Genomic DNA, 21,939 nt, shown 5'->3' with positions numbered 1-21,939 from the left:
GGTTCTGTCTCAACAATATGGCTCAGAACTCACATTCAGCAGGTATCAGCCAAGAGGCCCTTTCGTATCAGAGGAGGAAATAAATCACATTCTCTAGAAACACCCATCTGTTTTGAATAGTCCCATAGATAGATGGCTGTCTGTTTCAGGGAATATTTAATGTTAGAAAAAAACTAGTCCAAACAGTTTACTCTCCTTAAGTCTAAGTAGCAAGAGGTCTTCCAGTAAATGCTTCAAAACTGCCTAACAGGAGAGGCCAGAAACATCCCTCTGTGACTCAAAATGAAAACGGAAAGAAAAAAAAAAAGACTACTAATCTTTATGACTTTGGTGACCTCTAGTGATCAAAACAGAGAACAAATTTACCAGTTTCATGTTACCTTTAGAAAAGAGGGATCTTCCAAAGTCAGGAAATGTATATTTGTTTTGCAATTTGTCTACTCATTCTTTAAATAAAATAACTGATTTTTTAGTAGCAAACAGAAATGTATTCTCACGGTAGAATATTTAAAAAGCAGAAGGAGGGGGAAAATCTCCTTATTTGAGGGTATATTCTTTTCAGTTTTGTTTCTATACATTTACAAACAGGCTCCCAGCAATACACAAAAGTAGGTAATTCTCCACAAGGTGATCACACAGGACAATTATTTGCAATTTGTATTTTTTACAACATACTAACCTGGTAATATACTATTTCACAACTCATATTTTTTAACAGTATATTGTGAATATCTTTCCATGTCTTTAAATATCCCTCTACACATGATTTTTACTGATCACAATATTTCATTATATTTTGTTTAAGCATTTCCCTATTACTGACTATTTAGGTTGTTTTCCATTTTTTTCTATTATCCCTGGAGCTAATTCTCTGATCTCTTCCGTCTTAGACATGAAATTTCTGGTTTAAAAAATGTTCAAAACAGAATGGTTTTCAATACTTAGTATCCAATTCCCAGATAATTCTAAGAAAGAAATGGTCACCTAAACACTACAGTAGTGCTGTCCAAGGGCGCATGTGGTGAGCTGGGAACTCCTTGGCAGGAGGTCTGTGTATAGACCAGCCACCCAGGCATTCCTTGAAGGGCCTTCGGCCAAAGAAGGAACCAAGAATAACCCAAAACGCTACGTGTGAGCTAATAGCGTATGTCCACTGGTGCAAGGTTATGCCACTTGGAAAAAAGGAATAAGTAGAGAGTTATCAGGTTCTAAGGAGCTCTATTTAGTAAACACATGTAAACATATGGTTCCCACATCAGCAAAAGCCTCAACTTTTACACAAGGTATCTGTTCACCAGCTATCAGCTGAAGGTTATATTTGGGAAGTGTTTGCTGAGGGCTTAATTTGTTTTAATGGTTTTTGCATTCTCAGGGTAAATACAAAGTTCTCTTTTTCTTCTCTGTATAAGATAAATAAGGTTGGGTAAATTCCGTAGAAGAAAGGTAAGTGGGGAGAACAGAATTTCTGAACATCATTTTTGCAATGATCAGAGTAAGGGTAGCACCTTGTGAAATACTTTCCAAATGTATAAATTACATTTCCTGGCTATACTGCTTGAGTTTACACTGTCAAAGACCTGTACTATATTCATACCCTCTCTCTCCCAGAAGAATGTATTAGGCTATCAGGGGGCTGTGTCGTTTTTAATAAAACATATTCATGTGCCCTTTGTTTCTTAATACAAATTACAGAAAGTAAAAATCAATCAGTCTTCTGGGTTGATTAAAACTGAGAAAAGAGGGATTTCCTTGGTGGCGCAGTGGTTAAGAATCCGCCTGCCAATGCTGGGGACACGGGTTTGAGTCCTGGTCCGGGAAGATCCCACATGCCACAGAGCAATTAAGCCCGTGCACCACAACTACTGAGCCTGCGCTCTAGAGCCCGTGAGCCACAACTACAGAGACCGCATGCCACAACTACTGAAGCCCGTGCACTAGAGCCTGTACTCCACAACAAGAGAAGCCACCGCAATGAGAAGCCTGCGCACTGCAACGAAGGGTAGTCCCTGCTCGCCGCAACTAGAGAAAGCCCACGCACAGCAACGAAGACCCAATGCAGCCATAAATAAATAAATAAATAAATAATTTTTTTTTAAAACTGAGAAAAGATGGAAGGGATGGGTAACCTGAGCTAGAAAAATCGAGGGGCACTTCTTCAGAGCAATGGATGTGTACCAGGTCCTTGCAGTAGAAGCATCACTTGGTGAAGTTGAAGGATGTGTTACAAGGTCCAGCCAACTTGCCCTTGCTCTCAAGCCATGCTCTCCAGGCACTGCTGGCCTCTCACTACCTACAAATAGCCCCTCTGGCTTTTCCCCAAGATTAAATAACAACAGCTGAAGCCCAACATCCACAGAGAGAGGGGCTTCTCAGGCTGGGTCCTTGGCCTTCTCCCAGCATGAAGACACAGATGCCACAAAGCTACTGGTGCCTTGATTAGAAGATCCAGGCTGAATCTGTGCATCCTGGGTCCCAGGTGTGGCATTGCCTCAGGTTCTGAACTTCAGGCTACTTCTCTCTGATGGTGTGTGCCTTCTTCTATTCTGTTAGAGTTATATGACTTCAAGCAAAATAAATCAATGCTGGCTAATGTATCCTTCAGTAAAGAAAACTGTAAAAAACAAAAATGAAAAATATAAAAACAAAAAGAGTAGCTCAGCAGATCCAGAAAAAAGGTACTAAATATAGTCTCTTCTGAGCCTGGCTAGAAAGAACCAGTTCAAAACACATTCTGTGTTTGAGTCCCTCTACCCAAAATACCATGAGGGATATACCTAGGTATCTTAACCCTGCTCACCCAAGGCAAAGACTCTATATAGAGCCAAAGTCATTTTTCTTTACTGAATGATACATACTATCAAAATGAGACATTTATTTTGTACTTTAACATCTCCCCATACAAGTAATGGTGTCAATTAGGTGTCTCATTGACAGTCTTGTGTCTTTTTTGTTGTTGTTGACATATAGTTGATTTACAATGTTTCAGGTGTACAGCAAAGTGATTCAGTTATACATACATATATATATATATATATATATATATACATATATATAAATGCATTCTTTTTCAGTTTCTTTTCCATTATAGGTTATTACAAGATATTGAATATAGTTCCCTGTGCTATACAGTAGGTCCTTGTTGTTTATCTCTTTTATATATAGTAATGTGTATCTGTTAATCCCAAATTCCTAATTTATCCCTCCCCCACCCCCTTTCCCCTTTAGTAACCATAAGTTTGTTATCTATGTCTGTGAGTCTAATTCTGTTTTGTAAATAAGTTCATTTGTATCCTTTTTTTAAAAGTCTTGTGTCTTTTTAAGGTATACCTTTTAGGTTATTTCTGGGTCCTAATTTTTTACTAGCTATGGCATTTTGCAGAATTATTATAATCTACCAGATTTAAACAGCTAAATCCCTAAATCGCTATCGAAGCTATTGAAGTATTACACGACTGAAACCTTGTTTTCTTTCTTACAACATAACATTTACTTGTACATTCTTTTAAACTCCATTAGTGCCAGTCACAGTTTTCATATTGAAGGCAGTGCATAAGAAATATTCCCATATGACTCATTGGTTAAATCATACACACTGATAAGACATGAGGCTAGTAACAGAAATTAACAGTGTTTTTTAATCTATAATAATTTTATTTATATTATAAATAGAAATATGAAACTTAACAGAGTATTTAAAAATGGCTTCTACCCTCAGTTTTTATTCTGAGGGTTTTTTTTTTTGTCCTGTAAAGATAGACATCAAAATTTTCCAGTAATTTCTTCTTTTTCCCTACTCTGTCCAGGATCTGAGTAGAACACCCAAATAAAAAAAGATGCTGGCCTTCTGTATGGCCACATTCTATGAGGGAAAAAAAAACAACCCTGGCGATCTGGCTGAACCACATAAATGAGAAACAGATTTGTGCAACACAAGCTTGCTCCAAGCCACAGAAGGCCAATGCCATCCTTTGGCATATTTTTAAGACTAAAGGGTAATTGAATCCCTTCTGCACTAGACAGATAGTAAAAAAAAATGAAAATAAAAAGTCAGCAGGGTTTGTCTGGAATCTGGAAGAGACAGTGCAGGCTCACATCTCACTTATGGGAGTGTCATGACAGGACTAAGGGGCATATTTGGATTGTGCTAAACATCCCCACATGATCAGCCATGCACAAAAGGGCCCTTTAGTCCTCTGCAGCTCAGCAATCTGTAATACCTTCCAGGAGTGCAATCACTGCTGTCTTCCCACCCATCATGGAGACGTGTAAAGCTGCCTGTCTTGGTCCCCGGCCAGCTCAGCTCAGCATCAGCCTTTGCTTTATTCTATTAATGATTCCCTAATTAGACACATCAAGGCCTGTCGTAATTAAGACTCTTTTGGTTACAAGTATCCCAAACCCACTTCAAAATAGCTTCATAGAATGAGAGAATTTCTTGGAAGAACTTTGGGCTACCTCACAGACTCCAGACGTCACAAAGGGTGGGAACACATGCAGTTCAGTGGAGCTCAGGAAATTCTGGTCGCTATTCACCCGAGAATTCCATCGCTAATACAGCTTAATTTCTAACTCCCAGTCTTCTGTGTTTCTCAAGAAAATATTCTCCAGTGGGGAATCAGATGGGCTCAAGCGGTATCACTTGTCCATGTATGAGCTCATCAGCCATGGTCAAAATTAATCATCACATAATAAAATATATGTCTACTGTGAGCCCACCTCTGAATTCTGGACTAATGGTATCTTTTATAAGGCTCCAGCTGGATGCTACAGGAACGCAGAACTTAGTTGAGACAACATGGCCAAGATCCCATCCATGTCTCTAGTTATCAAGGCAAGGCTTAGAGACATTCTGGGAACTGTCCATCCAGCCTGAAGACATTATAAACTTTCCCTTGTCTTCTGTCCATCATTACCTCCATTCTCTCCGTTTACAAGCTGACAATAGCAGCACCTCTATCTCCAGTCCAGATTCCTCTTCTGAGTGCCAGATTCAATCATCCATCTTCCTACATGAACTCTCCACTAAGATCTTCCAGAGAAATCTCAAATTCAGTATTCGCAAATGAAACTCACGATCTTCCCTCATGAACCTGGTTTGCCTCCAGCACGTCCCATCTCCGTAAATAGGACCACGCTTTACCCAGTCATGTAAGCTGGAAAGGTTGGAAGCAAACTTTAGCCTGCCTCTCTCATCTCCCTTATCCAATTCAACACAAGACCGTTCAACCTGAAGTTCTAAACAGTTGTTGAATCAGTTCAACTTACTCCATAACAGCTGCCTTATTCAATCATCTGGCTTTACTCTCACATCATTGTCTGCTAAGACCTTCTTCCTGTTCTCCTTGACAGCAGTATTACCTCCCAAAGACCTGTTCTCCATGCTGTGGACAGTATGGCATCACACTGCTGCACAGCTTTCAATGGTTTACCAGTTGTCCACAGGATAAAACCCCAAACCCTAACATAGTTTATGGTCTCACCAACCACAGACTTTAGCCATATCTCTTGCCACCATCCTCACCGCTCACACTCTACTCCCCAGCCATAATGAGTCAAGTTTACTCCTCTGAACAGTATGCACCTGTCTCAGAGCACAGAGTGGTCTCTACATAAAGGCTCTTCACTTACTCCTGTGTGTAACTAAGAAACAATGTCCTTATCTTAGTGTTTGCCCTGTCCCTGCCCCTCCAGACCGTGCTAATTGATTTTCACTATGTGATCTGGCATAGCAGGAGGGAGTGTAGTATTGAATATAAACCTGGGACCTGGTGAGAGACTGCTTGGATTCAAATCCTGGCTCTACCACATGCTAGGGGAACGATACTTACTGCACAGAATCATGATGAGGGTTAACACATTACCCACAAGAAGTAATTCGTACAGTAATTAGCCTGATAATTGGTTAGCATTCAATAACTTTTCATGAATATCATGGACTGGTCAGAAGCAAGAATAACAGAGCCAATGGAGTAACAATGTAGTAGGCATCCCATGGTATTATAACCTGAAAATAAATCTATTGTTTTGGGTTCAGCTGGCTCTCAGGGCCTAGAGAAGCTCACCTATATTTGCTGCTACAGCAAACCACTCAGTTTCTGTCCTCTGACCCTAAGAGTGAGGCCAAGAAAGGGAAAATGGAAGAGATATTGGGATCTATAATCCCAGAATTTTATAAAATACCACCTGTTTCTGGGTTAGTTTTTAAGAAATCAGAAGTCTGTCACTAAAAGTGATCCTTCACGTGTCAATGAGCTATTTGCTCATTGACGCTTGAAACATGTGCTACAACGACTCCTTCAAATTTGGCATATTGGAGAAAATGTGGGAGTATCATCAGGAAGATTCTGTTAGAGGTATCATAATCAGGTGCAGATATGAGAGGTAATAGGAGGTCACATCGTCACATAGAAGGAATCTTTTTTTTCACTGAGGGAATTTACATATTTGTTGATTTCTTCCATGGGGACATTAGGTTGTGGAAGGGGGAGAAAAAACTATCAGAGCATTTGTCAGTTGATCAGGTTGGCGTAACAGACTAAGAGCAAGAGGGGCCCAAGTACAAGGCTTGTTTTCTCCCACAGGACACTTGCTGAGTTCTAGAATGGCACAGGAGTCTGGGGAGCTAAACTGGAAAAACAGAACAAACTCCTACCAGAGCGAAGGGGCTTGCAACAAACCATGATGAATCTCTTCCTCGAGACATCTCCATGGAAGCTGCATGGATGGGAAGCTTAAAAGTTAAGGTCAATGTCCTGCACAAAAGAATAAAAATTATTAGGCATGAAAAGAGACAGGAAAATGTGGCAAATAATGTTTAGAAAATAAGAGCTGATGATTGTAACAATGTGAATGCACCTACTTATGCCATTCAAATGTAGACTTAAAAATTACTAAAGTGATAACTTTTATGTTACACATATTTTATCATTATGAAAATAAATAAATAAAATAAAAGTTGAACCACAGATGTCCAGATACTGCAGTCAACAAACAAGGACGTTAGAATAACTATGATTATTATGTTCAAGGACTCAGAGAAAAAGGTACACAGAACAAATGAAAATAAGTAGAATTTCAACCATGAATTGGAACATATAAAAAAGAATTGTGTGCATTCTGAATTAAAAATGTGAAAGTAGCATCAAAGAACTCATGATATAGGACTATATCTAGGACTAAATTTAACAGCAGACTAGACATCGTAGACGAAGGATTATTAAAGGTCATTAGATAGAATCCAAACTGAAGCACAGTAAGGAAAGAAGGTATGGGTTTAAAAAAACCCCATATGTGTGAGTGTTAGTTTAAAAGTCTAATGTATGCATGATCAATATCTCAGAAGGAAGAGAGAGCCAATATTTGAAAGGTAATGGTCAAGATTTTCCAAAACTGCTAAAAATACCAACTCATACATTTAAGAAGCTCAGATCCCAAAGAAAATTACACACAGACATTTCATAATCAAACTCCTGAAAATCTAAGACAAAGAGAAAACCTTAAAAGCAGTCAGAGGACAAAAACACATACTACCCTCAATGAAGAAACCATACCTTGGGAAGAGATGGTCTTTTCAATAAAGGGTGCTGAATCAGTTGGATAATCACCGTACTATAAATGAAAGATCTACTTTTCCATGCAAAATCAACCTGAGTGAATCTCTCAGACTTTATGTTAAAGAGGGAAGAATCCAGACACAAAAGAGTTCTAACGTGTCATTCAATTTTTACGAAGTTCAGGAACAGATAAAAACAATCAACAGTGTTAGAAGACGGAGTCGTGGTTACCTCAATGCAGGATAGGTATTGACCGGAACAAGCAAGAAAGAAAATAATGGGAGTGTTGAAAATGTTCTATATCTTGATCTGACTGGTGGTTACACACACACACACACACACACACTCTCACCCTCACACTCACACACATGTGTGTATGTATGTATATGTGTGTGTGCATGTGTATCCATCACATTGCACCCTTAAAATTTGTGTTACATCTCAATAAAATATAAATACAAGAAATTACTATAGATTTGTTCTTTATTTTTTGTTGATATGCTTCTCCTAGTATGTCTTCATGTAGAGAACCAGGGTCAAATTCATGTTTACATAGGTAAAGGGCAGAGTGGATTGACCTCCTAGACATTGAAAAGTGAAAATGTGCAAGTTTGTGTGTGTGTCCTTGGAATTTCAAACAGTTGTGCAAACTACTACAGTGCTGACTCTCAACTCCAGACCATTACTTATGCTGTTTTCTCTGCCTGGAATGTGCCATCTTCTCCCTTGACCTGGTTATTCATTCTCTAGGTTTCCTCGCTTGCTCTGGAAAGCCTTTCCAGAACACTATGTTTGAGTGGGCCTCTCTTATGTGCTCCCAGAGTGCCCTTTGCTCACGATTATATATCCTGGGCACTCCATAATGCACTTGCCTTGTTACTTGTTTGTCCCTCAGGTAGGCTGTAAGTTCCTGGAGGAGAACTTGAATTACAGAAGGTTGTATCTCCAGCACTTGGTAGGAGCTCACTAATCATTTATTGGACAGTTATATGGATATAGAACACAATGGACCTGTTAATCCTTAATGGAAAGATGATGCATGATACCTGATTCCAGGGGGATAACACATGGGATTAGAGCAACCTGGAGCCATTGTTTACTGCCTACTAATCACGTAGTGATGAGAGTTTCTGACTTCTAGGGCGTGACTGAGCATACCTCCAAAACAGCACATGACATTAAAATTGTAAAGAAAGGAAACAGGGACCTGGTTAAATCTCATCTCTAGAAGACCTTGAAGAGGTCTCCTAACTATCTAAATTGGATTTGCAAACTTAAATGCAGACAGGAGCAAGGCAGAGAGTATAAATGAATGTGGTTGATTGTATTATTGTTCTCAATTATTCACTGCCCTCCATATAAGTGTTTTCTATATCCTCACCATTGCCATACAACTTACAGGATTTTCCTTTGGAGGAAATGTACTTCCTTGCCCTGTTGCTGTCAGCTTGGCCTGTGATTTGCCAATAGAATGTGAGCCAAAATGGCATATGCCATGTCTGAGGCAAAGCATTAAAAGCTATTGCCCCATTTGGCCATTTTTCTTTCCCCTCTTCAACAAGAATTCCAAATGGGGGCTGCTCCTTCAGTATGGATCCTGGAACCTGGAATCAACACAGACAAACAGGACTGTGAATAGGAAATGAAGCAATGTTGCTGTGAGATGCTGAGGTTTTGAGGTTTTATCAGAGGAGAGCTCCGTCTAAGCTGACAGCGGCAAGCATCAGGCAGAAGGCTTGGCTAAGTCAAGAAAGCCTACCTGTCCCGAGGGACAGCTCCAGTGGACCACCACCATGTGGGACTGCAAGCTCACCCTTGACAGATCTTCCTGTGCTTTCAGAGGGACCAGATTTTTAATTAAATCCCCTCCTGATGTTTAATTGAAATATACCTCCTTTTATTTTTTTTTAATTTTTAATTTTCTATTGGAGTATAGTTGATTTACAATGTTGTGTCAGCTTCAGGTGTACAGAAAAGTGATTTAGTTATACGTATTCATAGATCTATTGCTTTTCAGATTCTAATTAAAGTATACCTCCTTTTAAATATTGGCAACTGGGGACCTTCAAGATGGCGGAGGAGTAAGACGTGGAGATCACCTTCCTCCCAACAAATACATCAAAAATACATCTACATGTGGAACAACTCCTACAGAACACCTACTGAACACTGGCAGAAGATCTCAGACTTCCCAAAAGACAAGAAACTCCCCACATACCTCTGTAAGGCAAAAGAAAAAAGAAAAAACAGAGACAAAAGAATAGGGACGGACCTGCACCAGTGGGAGGGAGCTGTGAAGGAGGAAATGTTTCCACGCACTAGGAAGTCCCTTCGCGGGCGGAGACTGTGGGTGGCGGAGGGGGGAAGCTTCAGAGCCACGGAGGAGAGCGCAGCCACAGGGGTGCGGAGGGCAAAGCGGAGAGATTCCCGCACAGAGGCTCGGCGCCGACCAGCACTCACCAGCCCGAGAGGCTTGTCTGCTCAGCCGCCGGGGCGGGCGGGGCTGGGAGCTGAGGTTCGGGCTTTGGTCAGATCCCAGGGAGAGGACTGGGGTTGGCGGCGTGAACACAGCCTGAAGGGGTTAGCGCACCACAGCTAGCCGGGAGGGAGTCCGGGAAAAAGTCTGGACCTGCCTAAGAGGCAAGAGACTATTGTTTTGGGGTGTGTGAGGAGAGGGGATTCCTTCCCTGTCTGCCCACAGAAGGCAGAGCACCGCCTAAACGAGCTCGAGAGACGGGCATGAGCCGCAGCTATCAGCGCAGACCCCAGAGACGGGCGTAAAACGCTAAGGCTGCCGCTGCGGCCACGAAGAAGCCTGTGTGCAAGCACAGGTCACGATCCACACCGCCCCTCCCGGGAGCCTGTGCAGCCCGCCACTGCCAGGGTCCTGAGATCCAGGGACAACTTCCCTGGGAGAACACACGGCACACCTCAGGCTGGTGGAACATCACGCCAGCCTCTGCCACTGCAGGCTTGCCCGGCATTCCAATTATAACTACTGTACCCCTCCCTCTCCCCGGCCTGAGTGAGCCAGAGCCCCCTAATCAGCCACTGCGTTAACCGCATCCTGTCTGGGTGAAGAACAGACGCCAGAGGGCGACCTACATGCAGAGGTGGGGCCAAAACCAAAGCTGAAACCAAGGAGCTGTGCAAAAAAAGAAGAGGAAGGGAAATTACTCCAAGCAGCCTCAGGAGCAGTGGATTAAATCCCCGCAATCAACTTGAGGCATGCTGTATCTGTGGAATACCTGAATAGAAAACAAGTCAACCCAAAATCGAGGCAGTGGACGTTGGGATCAACTGTAGACTTGGGGTTTCCTGTCTGCGACTGACTTGTTTCTGATTTTTATGTTTATCTTAGTATAGTTTTTAGCACTTGTTATCATTGGTGGATTTGTTTATTGGTTTGGTTGCTCTCTCTTTTTATATTACTTTTTTAATTTTTAATTTTAATAATTTAAAACTTTTTTAAATTTTATTTATTTATTTATCTTTCTTTCTTTCTCCCTATCCTTCTGAGCCGTGTGGCTGACAGGGTCTTGGTGCTCCAGCCTGGTGTCAGGCCTGAGCCTCTGTGGTGGGAGAGACTAGTTCAGGACACTGGACCACCAGAGACCTCCTGGCCCCATGTAATATCAATCAGCAAGAGTTTTCCCAGAGATCTCCGTCTCAATGCTAAGACCCAGCTCCACCCAACGGCCAGCAAGCTCCAGTGCTGGATGCCCCATGCCAAACTACTAGCGAGGCAGGAACACAACCCCACCCATTAGCAGAGAGGCTGCCTAGAATCATAATAAGTTCACAGACACCCCAAAACACACCACTGGATGCAGTCCTGCCCGCCAGAAAGACAAGATCCAGCCCCACCCACCAGAACACAGGCACCAGACCCCTCCACGAGGAAACCTACACAACCCACTGAATAAACCTTACCCACTGGGGGCAGACACCAAAAACAACGGGAACTACGAACCTGCAGCCTGTGAAAAGGAGACCCCAAACACAGTAAGTTAAGCAAAATGGAAAGACAGAGAAATATGCAGCAGATGAAGGAGCAAGGTAAAAACCCACTAGACCAAACAAATGAAGAGGGAATAAGCAGTCTACCTGAAAAAGAATGCAGAGTAATGATAGTAAAGATGATCCAAAATCTTGGAAATAGAATGGAGAAAATACAAGAAACGTTTAACAAGGACATAGAAGAACTAAAGAGCAAACAACAATGACGAACAGCACAATAAATGAAATTTAAAATTCTCTAGAAGGAATCAATAGCAGAAAAACGAGGCAGAAGAACAGATAAGTGACCTGGAATATAAAATAGTGGAAATAACTACTGCAGAGCAGAATAAAGAAAAAAGAATGAAAAGAATTGAGGACAGTCTCAGAGACCTCTGGGACAACATTTGATGCACCAACATTTGAATTATAGGGGTCCCAGAAGAAGAAGAGAAAAAGAAAGGGACTGAGAAAATATTTGAAGAGATTATAGTTGAAAACTTCCCTAACATGGGAAAGGAAACAGTCGATCAAGTCCAGGAAGCACAGAGAGTCCCATACAGGATAAATCCAAGGAGAAAAATGACAAGACACATATTAATCAAACTATCAAAAATTAAATACAAAGGAAAAATATTAAGAAACAGCAAGGGAAAAGCAACAAATAACATACCAGGGAAAACCCATAAGGTTAACAGCTGATCTTTCACAGAAACTCTGCAAGCCAGAAGGGAGAGGCAGGATATATTTAAAGTGAATGAAAGGGAAAAACCTACAACCAAGATTACTCTACCAAGCAGAGATCTCATTCAGATTCGCAAGAGAAATTAAAACCTTTACAGACAAGCAAAAGATAAGAGAATTCAGCACCACCAAACCAGCTTTACAACAAATGCTAAAGGAACTTCTCTAGGCGGGAAACACAAGAGAAAGAAAAGACCTACAAAAACAAACCCAAAACAATTAAGAAAATGGTAATAGGAACATACATATCGATAATTACCTTAAATGTAAATGGATAAATGCTCCAACCAAAAGACATAGACTGGATGAATGGATGCAAAAACAAGACCCATATATATGCTGTCTACAAGAGACCCACTTCAGACCTAGGGACACATACAGACTGAAAATGAGGGGATGGAAAAAGATATTCCAGACAAATGGAAATCAAAAGAAAGTTGGAGTAGCAATTCTCATATCAGACAAAATAGACTAAAATAAACACTATTACAAGAGACAAAGAAGGACATTACATAATGATCAAGGGATCAATCCAAGAAGAAGATATAACAATTGTAAATATTTATGCACCCAACATAGGAGAACCTCAATACATAAGGCAAATGCTAACAGCCCTAAAAGGGGAAATCGACACTAACACAAGCATAGTAGGGGACTTTAACACCCCACTTTCACCAATGGACAGATCATCCAAAATGAAAATAAATAAGGAAACACAAGCTTTAAATGACACATTAAACAAGATGGATTTAGATATTTATAGGATATTCCATCCAAGAAAACAAGAATACACTTTCTTCTCAAGTGCTCATGGAACATTCTCCAAGATAGATCATATCTTGGGTCACTTATCAAGCCTTGGTAAATTTAGGAAAGTTGAAATCATATCAACTATCTTTCCTGACCACAACGAGATGAGACTAGATATCAATTACAGGAAAAGTTCTGTAAAAAATACAAACACCTGGAGACTAAACAATACGTTACTAAATAACCAAGAGATCACTGAAGAAATCAAAGAGGAAACCAAAAAATACCTAGAAACAAATGATAATGAAAACACGATGACCCAAAACCTATGGGATGCAGCAAAAGGAGTTCTAAGAGGGAAGTTTATAGCAAAAAAATCCTACCTCAAGAAACAAGAAAAATCTCAAATAAACAACCTAATCTTACATCTAAAGCAATTAGAGAAAGAAGAACAAAAAACTCCCAAAGTTAGCCGAAGGAAAGAAATCATAAAGATCAGATCAGAAATAAATGAAAAAGAAATGAAGGATACAATAGCAAAGATCAATAAAACTAAAAGCTGGCTCTTTGAGAAGATAAAAATTGATAAACCACTAGCCAGACTCATCAGGAAAAAAGGCAGAAGACTCAAATCAACAGAATTAGAAACTGAAAAGGAGACGTAACAACTGTCCCTGCAGGAATACAAAGAATCATCAGAGATTACTACAAGCAACTGTATGCCAATAAAGCGGACAACCTGGAAGAAAATGGCAAATTCTTAGAAAATCACAACCTCCTAAGCCTGAAGCACTGAAACTGAAACTGTGATTAAAAATCTTCCAACAAACAAAAGCCCAGGACCACATGGCTTCACAGGCGAATTCTATCAAACATTTAGAGAAGAGCTAAAACCTATCCTTCTGAAACTCTTCCAAAATATAGCAGAGGGAGGAACACTCCCAAAACTCATTCTACAAAGCCACCATTACCCTGATACCAGAACCAGAAAAAGATGTCACAAAGAAAGAAAACTACAGGCCAATATCACTGATGAACTTAGATGCAAAAATCCTCAACAAAATACTAGCAAACAGAATCCAACAGCACATTAAAAGGATGATACACCATGATCAAGTGGGGTTTATCCCAGGAATGCAAGGATTCTTCAATATACGCAAATGAATCAATGTGATACACCATATTAACAAACTGAAGAATAAAAACCATATGATCATCTCAATAGATGCAGAGAAAGCTTTTGGCAAAATTCAACACCCATTTATGATAAAAACCCTCCAGAAAGTAGGTATAGAGAGAACTTAACATAATAAAGCCCATATATGACAAACCCACAGCCAACATTGCTCTCAATGGTGAAAAAATGAAACCATTTCCTCTACAATCAGGAACAAGACAAGGATGCCTACCCTCACCATTATTATTCAACGTAGGTTTTTAAGTTTTAGCCACAGCAATCAGAGAAGAAAAAGAAATAAAAGGAATCCAAATTGGAAAAGAAGAAGTAAAGATGTCACTGTTTGCAGATGACATGATACTGTACATAGAGAACCCTAAAGATGCTACCAGAAAACTACTAGAGCTAATCAATGAATTTGGTAAAGTAGCAGGATACAAATTAATGCACAGAAATCTCTTGCATTCCTCTACACTAATGATGAAAAATCTGAAAGAGAAATTAAGGAAACACTCCCATTTACCATTGCAACAAAAAGAATAAAATACCTAGGAATAAACCTACCTATGGAGACAAAAGACCTATATGCAGAAAACTATAAGACACTAATGAAAGAAATTAAAGATGATACAAACAGATGGAGAGATATATCATGTTCTTGGATTGGAAGAATCAACATTGTGAAAATGACTATACTACCCAAAGCAATCTACAGATTCAGTGCAATCCTTATCAAACTACCAATGGCATTTTTCACTGAACTAGAACAAAAAATTTCACAATTTGTATGGAAACACAAAAGACCCCGAATAGCCAAAGCAATCTTGAGAAACAAAAATGGAACTGGAGGAATCAGGCTCTCTGACTTCAGACTGTACTACAAAGCTACAGTAATCAAGACAGTATGGTACTGGCACAAAAACAGAAATATAGATCCATGGAACAGGATAGAAAACCCAGAGATAAACCCATGCACATATGGTCACCTTATGTTTGATAAAGGAGGCAAAAATATACAATGGAGAAAAGACAGCCTCTTCAATAAGTGGTGCTGGGGAAACTGGACAGCTACATGTAAAAGAACGATATTAGAGCACTCCCTAACACCATACACAAAAATAAACTCAAAATGGATTAAAGACCTAAATGTAAGACCAGCCACTATAAAACTCTTAGAGGAGAACACAGGCAGAACACTCTATGACATAAATCACAGCAGGATTGCTTTTGACCCACCTACTAGAGAAATGGAAATAAAAACAAAAATAAACAAATGGGACCTAAGGAAACTTAAAAGCTTTTGCACAGCAAAGGAAAACATAAACAAGATGAAAGACAACCCTCAGAATGGGAGAAAATATTTGCAAACGAAGCAACGATGAAGGATTAATCTCCAAAGTATACAAGCAGCTCATGCAGCTCAATATCAAAAAAACATACAACCCAATCCAAAAATGGGCAGAAGACCTAAATAGACATTTATCCAAAGAAGATATACAGGTTGCCAACAAACACATGAAAGGATGCTCAATATCACTAATCATTGGAGAAATGCAAATCAAAACTACAATGAGGTATCACCTCATCCCAGTCAGAATGGCCTTCATCAAAAAATCTACAAACAATAAATGTTGGAGAAGTTGTAGAGAAAAGGGAACCCTCTTGCACTGTTGGTGGGAGTGTAAATTGATACAGCCAGTATGGAGAACAGTATGGAGGTTCCTTAAAAAACTAAAAATAGAACTACCATATGACCCAGCAATCCCACTACTGGGCATATACCCTGAGAAAACCATAATTCAAAAACAGTCATGTACCACAATGTTCATTGCAGCTCCATTTACAATAGCCAGGACATGGAAGCAACCTAGGTGTCCATCAACAGATGAATGGATAAAGAAGATTTGGCACATATATACAATGGAATATTACTCAGCCATAAAAGAAATGAAATTGAGTTATTTGTAGTGAGGTGGATGGACCTAGAATCTGTCATACAGAGTGAAGTAAGTCAGAAAGAGAAAAACAAATACTGTATGCTAACACATATATATGGAAACTAAAAAAAAAAAAGTGGTTCTGATGAACCTAGGGGCAGGACAGGAATAAATACGTAGAGGATGTAGAGGATGGACTTGAGGACATGGGGAGGGGGAGGGGGAAGCTGGAACAAAGTGAGAGAGTGGCATTGACATATATGCACTACCAAATGTAAAATAGATAACTAGTGGGAAGCAGCCACATAGCACAGGGAGATCAGCTCGGTGTTTTGTGACCACCTAGAGGGGTGGGATAGGGAGGGTGGGAGGGAGACGCAAGAGGGAGGGCATATGGAGATATATGTATACATAGAGCTGATTCACTTTGTTATACAGCAAAAACTAACACAACATTGTAAAGCAATTATACTCCAATAAAGATGTTAAAAATAAATAAATATTGACAACTAAATCAATATGTTTTAAAAAACCCTTAGGGTCAAATCAAATCAAGGATACATTTGCAATTTCTTGTCCACCCCTTAGTTTTCTCATGTGTAAGAGAAGAATGATAATATCTGTTCTGCCTCTGTAACAGGGTTATTTTGAGTGTCAGATTTGTCTAAATTTGTGTTTGTTTTATTTTAATTTTGAAATGATAAGAGAAAAGAAGGTCGAGGAAAGAAGTTGAACAACCCTGGCAAAGCAGGCTGGAGATTCCTAAGGTGACAAGATACCAAGAGGCCAATAGTGCAAGCACCGTGTCTCAACTTTCCTCAGCCTCCATAAAAAGCCGACTTCTCCATAGGCAGATCAGACTAGCCAGCAACCATCTTCAGGAATCATGTGATCCTGAAATAGTTGGGGCATAAGTAATTGACAAAAAGTAACAGTTCCTTGTCATGAAACAAGTCTGAGCTAGCTTAATAGATCGAGTTTGACTTTCCTCATTTGCAACATTATAATTCATCTTTCTCCTTGACTAATGACAATACGAAAAAATAGCCCAAGGACATAATATACCTAGAAATGGGATAAGGTTTCCATGTTTGAAGGTATAAACTCAAAATTCTCAAAAGATAGGTAGGGCTTCCCTGGTGGCGCAGTGGTTGAGAATCTGCCTGCCAATGCAGGGGACACGGGTTCGAGCCCTGGTCTGGGAAGATCCCACATGCCGCGGAGCAGCTGGGCCCGTGAGCCACAATTGCTGAGCCTGCGCGTCTGGAGCCTGTGCCCCGCGACGGGAGGGGCCGCGATAGAGAAAGGCCCGCGCACCGCGATGAAGAGTGGCCCCCACTTGCCGCAACTAGAGAAAGCCCTCGCACAGAAACAAAGACCCAACACAGCCATAAATAAATAAATTAAAAAAAAAAAAAAAAAAAAAGATAGGTAGATTTCTCTGACACCTTTCCACGAAATATCTCACAGGTAGGGTTTGTTGGCGATCCTGCACATGTGTCTCAGTAAGAATATAAAGAAAATTGGGCAAATGCCAGAAAGGGAAAAGCATAAGGTGACGTCCTGTGTTTTTTTCTGTTTCATTTTCAGATTTCACATTTTTCCTTCCATTATGCGGATGCACCACTAGAGGGCACCATACAGTTCTGCTTCCACACACCCTGTGGTGTAATGCTGGGTCCGACCTCCAGCTACTACCCTGAAAGCCCTACAGCTTTTGTCTATCTTTAATCAGATCACACAGGGTCAACGTGTCTGCCTGAAGGAAGCTGCAGACCCATCCTTGATCCAAGGTCATTTCCCGCTCCTCATGTCATTAGGAGCTATCTAGTCCTTTCAAGTGACCAAGAGCAAAGCATCCATTCCTGTCCTGTGGCCTCAGGTTCACGTAGGGGGCTACCTATGTCATCCAGTCGCCAGTACTGAGGACAATTTCCTGACTGCCCCTCAGCCTCTGTAGGGTGTTCTGCCAGATGCTGGAACTAGAACAAAGATCACAGGACCTACAGATACAAGAAAAGGGGTCGTGCAGGATAACAAATGAACCAGTATGTGTAAGTACTGCAGGAGCTTCAAGACTGATGAATGAAGTGATTCTCCAGGAAAGCATGAGGTCTCTCATGAAGAAAAGTGTTCTTGGAGGCCAATCAGCCCAGGCTGAAGAAGGTAAGAAATTGGATTTTAGGCTGAGTTTCCTGCCTTATTAGGCACCTCCATACAGGGGGAAACCTGAAACTAAGGTATGCTATAGGGAACATCTATCTATCTCTCTGTATATATGTATACATATGTATATATTTATGTGTACATATAGAGAGCAGCTTCTGCTCCCCAAGACTGCCTGAGAGAAGTTACTTTCTTCTGCACTGCAATATTCATTTGTCATTTATTGATTTGACAAGTATTTATTATCAACTGTGCCCCAAACACTCAGTGGTAAATAAGATAGCCACAGGCAGGGCATGCCTGCTTAGAACTTACAGTCCACTGGGGACACAAAAATGATTGCAACGCAATATGGTAAGTCCTGTAAAAAGGGAGGAAGAGGGTACAGTATGAGTACAGAGCAGGGACCCCTGACGCAGATGTTGGAAGTCAGGGAAGACTTCCTGGAGGAAGAACTATTAAATCGAGATCCTAAGCAGAATAGAAGTAGGTCATGTGAGAAGAGCATCAGCATGTTCCAGGCAGAAGTAACACAGCACAGAGGAAAAAAAGAATCAAACAGGATTTTATTTCTTCATATACAGTTTCCGAGCTTGCTGTTTTCCACTTACCTATTTTATCCCAAGTCTCCATATCAAATATTTTTGAAAACATGATTTTAACAGCTGCCTAATCGTCCCTTGTGAGGATAGTAACTAATTTATTTACCGATTTTCAAAGAGACATAGCATTTTCAAGGCTCATGCTAAGTGCTCTCCCCTTAAAAATATAAAGTCATGTGAAATAATCTTTATCACTCATATTAATATCCAAAAAAACTCCTTTACTTGGCTCTCTGTTGAGAACAATTTCTGCAACCCAACCTGATATTCCCCCAGCAGCAAATACTGAATTTAAGCAAGTCATTGGTTTGCTAAATATTGGTTACTATGAATTATTTGTAAATTTTGCTGCAGTTGTCTTGCATGCATCGGTGGGGCCTTCAGAGGGGCTCCAGGATTCCAGGGCTTTCAGATTTTGCACTGTCCCTCAGAGTGCCACTCTGTGTCCCTCAGCCTCCTCCATGTCTGCATCTCACCTCCCCATCTATCCCTCAATCTCAGGGAGATTGGGATGTTAACAGATATTTATCTCCACCTTTTCCCCAGTAAATATTTTTCTCGGTGGCTCAGTTTCCTAAAGCTGCAAATATCAGTTTCATTAATATTTTTTTAAAACCATCTTTGGGTAAAAATAGAAGTAGAATCTATTTAACAAGTTGCTGACTTAGCAAATTGATTTTCTGGTCCAAGCAGGAAAGATTTGCACAGACTCTTAGAGGAAGTGAGGTGTTTGAGGTAGAGTATCTAAACACTTTCTTTTTTTCAAAATAGATTAAAGACCTAAATGTAAGGCCAGACACTATCAAACTCTTAGAGGAAAACATAGGCAGAACACTCTATGACATAAATCACAGCAAGATCCTTTTTGACCCACCTCATAGAGAAATGGAAATAAAAACAAAAATAAACAAATGGGACCTAATGAAACTTAAAAGCTTTTGCACAGCAAAGGAAACCATAAACAAGACAAAAAGACAACCCTCAGAATGGCAGAAAATATTTGCAAATGAAGCAACTGACAAAGGATTGATCTCCAAAATTTACAAGCAGCTCATGCAGCTCAATAACAAAAAAACAAACAACCCAATCCAAAAATGGGCAGAAGACCTAAATAGACATTTCTCCAAAGAAGATATACAGATTGCCAACAAACACATGAAAGAATGCTCAACATCATTAATCATTAGAGAAATACAAATCAAAACTACAATGAGATATCATCTCACACCGGTCAGAATGGCCATCATCAAAAAATCTAGAAACAATAAATGCTGGAGAGGGTGTGGAGAAAAGGGAACCCTCTTGCACTCTTGGTGGGAATGTAAATTGATACAGCCAGTATGGAGAACAGTATGGAGGTTCCTTAAAAAACTAAAAATAGAATTACCATACGACCCAGCAATCCCACTACTGGGCATATACCCTGAGAAAACCATAATTCATAAAGAGTCATGTACCAAACACCTTCTTTTGAGCTGTTTCAGATCTAATTCCGCCTCCCTTTAAAACTGACCTTCCTCCGATGGCCATACTTCTCATTTTAACCTGCTTCGCAACAAGGTTTTGGGTTTGTCTGTTTTATTTTTGAGTGTTCGCATTTATTGTCTCGTCATCCATTTATGCTTCCTTCGTGAGGTGTGTTTGGAGGGAAACTCACCTCGCTGGTTCTGTGTGGTCCTTAGCTGTTCCATTCAAACTCTATTTTGAATTAAAGATTTCTTGCATCGCATGTATTCTTACATTGCTGTATGACTTGCCATGGGTTGGAGAGTTTTTTCAAACCTCAGAGCACGCTGGTGGTAATTCCAGTTCTCCAATACATTTATTTCATGTAAGAAGTCATTTTCTCCCTGGCCCACAAGAAACTCCACATTAAAAATGAGAATTTTCCTAGCTCTATTATAGTGACCTCAGCCTGGCTCAGACCCTAGTCTCAGGCCTTCACAGTGTAATTCTTGTTTGTCCAATTGGGTGACTCCTGACTGCTACCACCTTACCAAGCCCACTGAATTTATGCAAAGTAAATGTAACATGTAGTTGCCAGTTCCCTGAAGTGAAGATTTGACTGAACACTTTAATAATCCTGGTTAAGCAGATAGCCACGTTATCTTTATGGACAGACGGTTCACAACTTTGCATCATTTAAAAATGCCACCCGGCCTATCACCCGATGCCTGGAGAAGGTGGGCCTGAAAGATAACAGAGTGCAGGCTGAGGTCATAGATGTCACACCAGTCTTCCTTGGCGGATTTCTTGCACTGACCTTGGCAAGCGAGCTCATGATCTCAGGATGCACGGAAAAATGATCTTTGTACTACTATTGTCAGGTAAGTGGAATTTTTTTTTCGCAGGGTGCTGTTATATGGGATATAGGATTATACATGCAAAGGTAAACTATCCCATTTTAGCCCTATCTGACTTAAACGAATACCTAAATGAGTAGTATCTCAGATCCCAGTCTGGAGGATGGATTCTTATTGGGACTCCGTGGAAGAAATGGCTCCAGGGGGCCCAGTAATTGTGAATCGATCACAGCACAGTTCCAGGATGAGAAGCATGCTTCAATCCTAAGCCTAGCCAGAATTAAAAGAATTTTATCAAATACACTGAGAAACATCTCTGTGTGAAGGAATGTGTTGCTTTACTGGCGTTTTCACGAGTTTAACTTCCAAGTTAGAAAGTCATTCATGAAGGTGATAGTGGATATACGGTCTTCATATTTCAAAAAAGTCTTCCAAAAAATTATGATTTTCTCCTTCTCCTGCCAAAAATGTACAAGCCACAAGCATGAACCCTGAATCCATGGGGGAGTTATTTCTCACATTGTGGTCCATTACTGAGGTGTAAGGCGGAAAAAACAAAAAAAAGAAAGAACTCTTATTGGCTAAGGGGTTATGTGGTTTGGGGAGAAATCGAAATCCATTCATTAAAAAAAGAAATAACATAGGCATATTATGAAGTGGTATCAAATTAGCATTACTTTTGGCCTCTTCCCGAGAGTGTTATGGTTA

Source organism: Balaenoptera acutorostrata, chromosome 5, assembly GCF_949987535.1.
Source record: "Balaenoptera acutorostrata chromosome 5, mBalAcu1.1, whole genome shotgun sequence".
NCBI lineage: Eukaryota > Metazoa > Chordata > Mammalia > Artiodactyla > Balaenopteridae > Balaenoptera > Balaenoptera acutorostrata.
The sequence above is the reverse complement of the archived record's forward strand: the minus strand, read 5'-3'. Positions refer to the sequence as shown.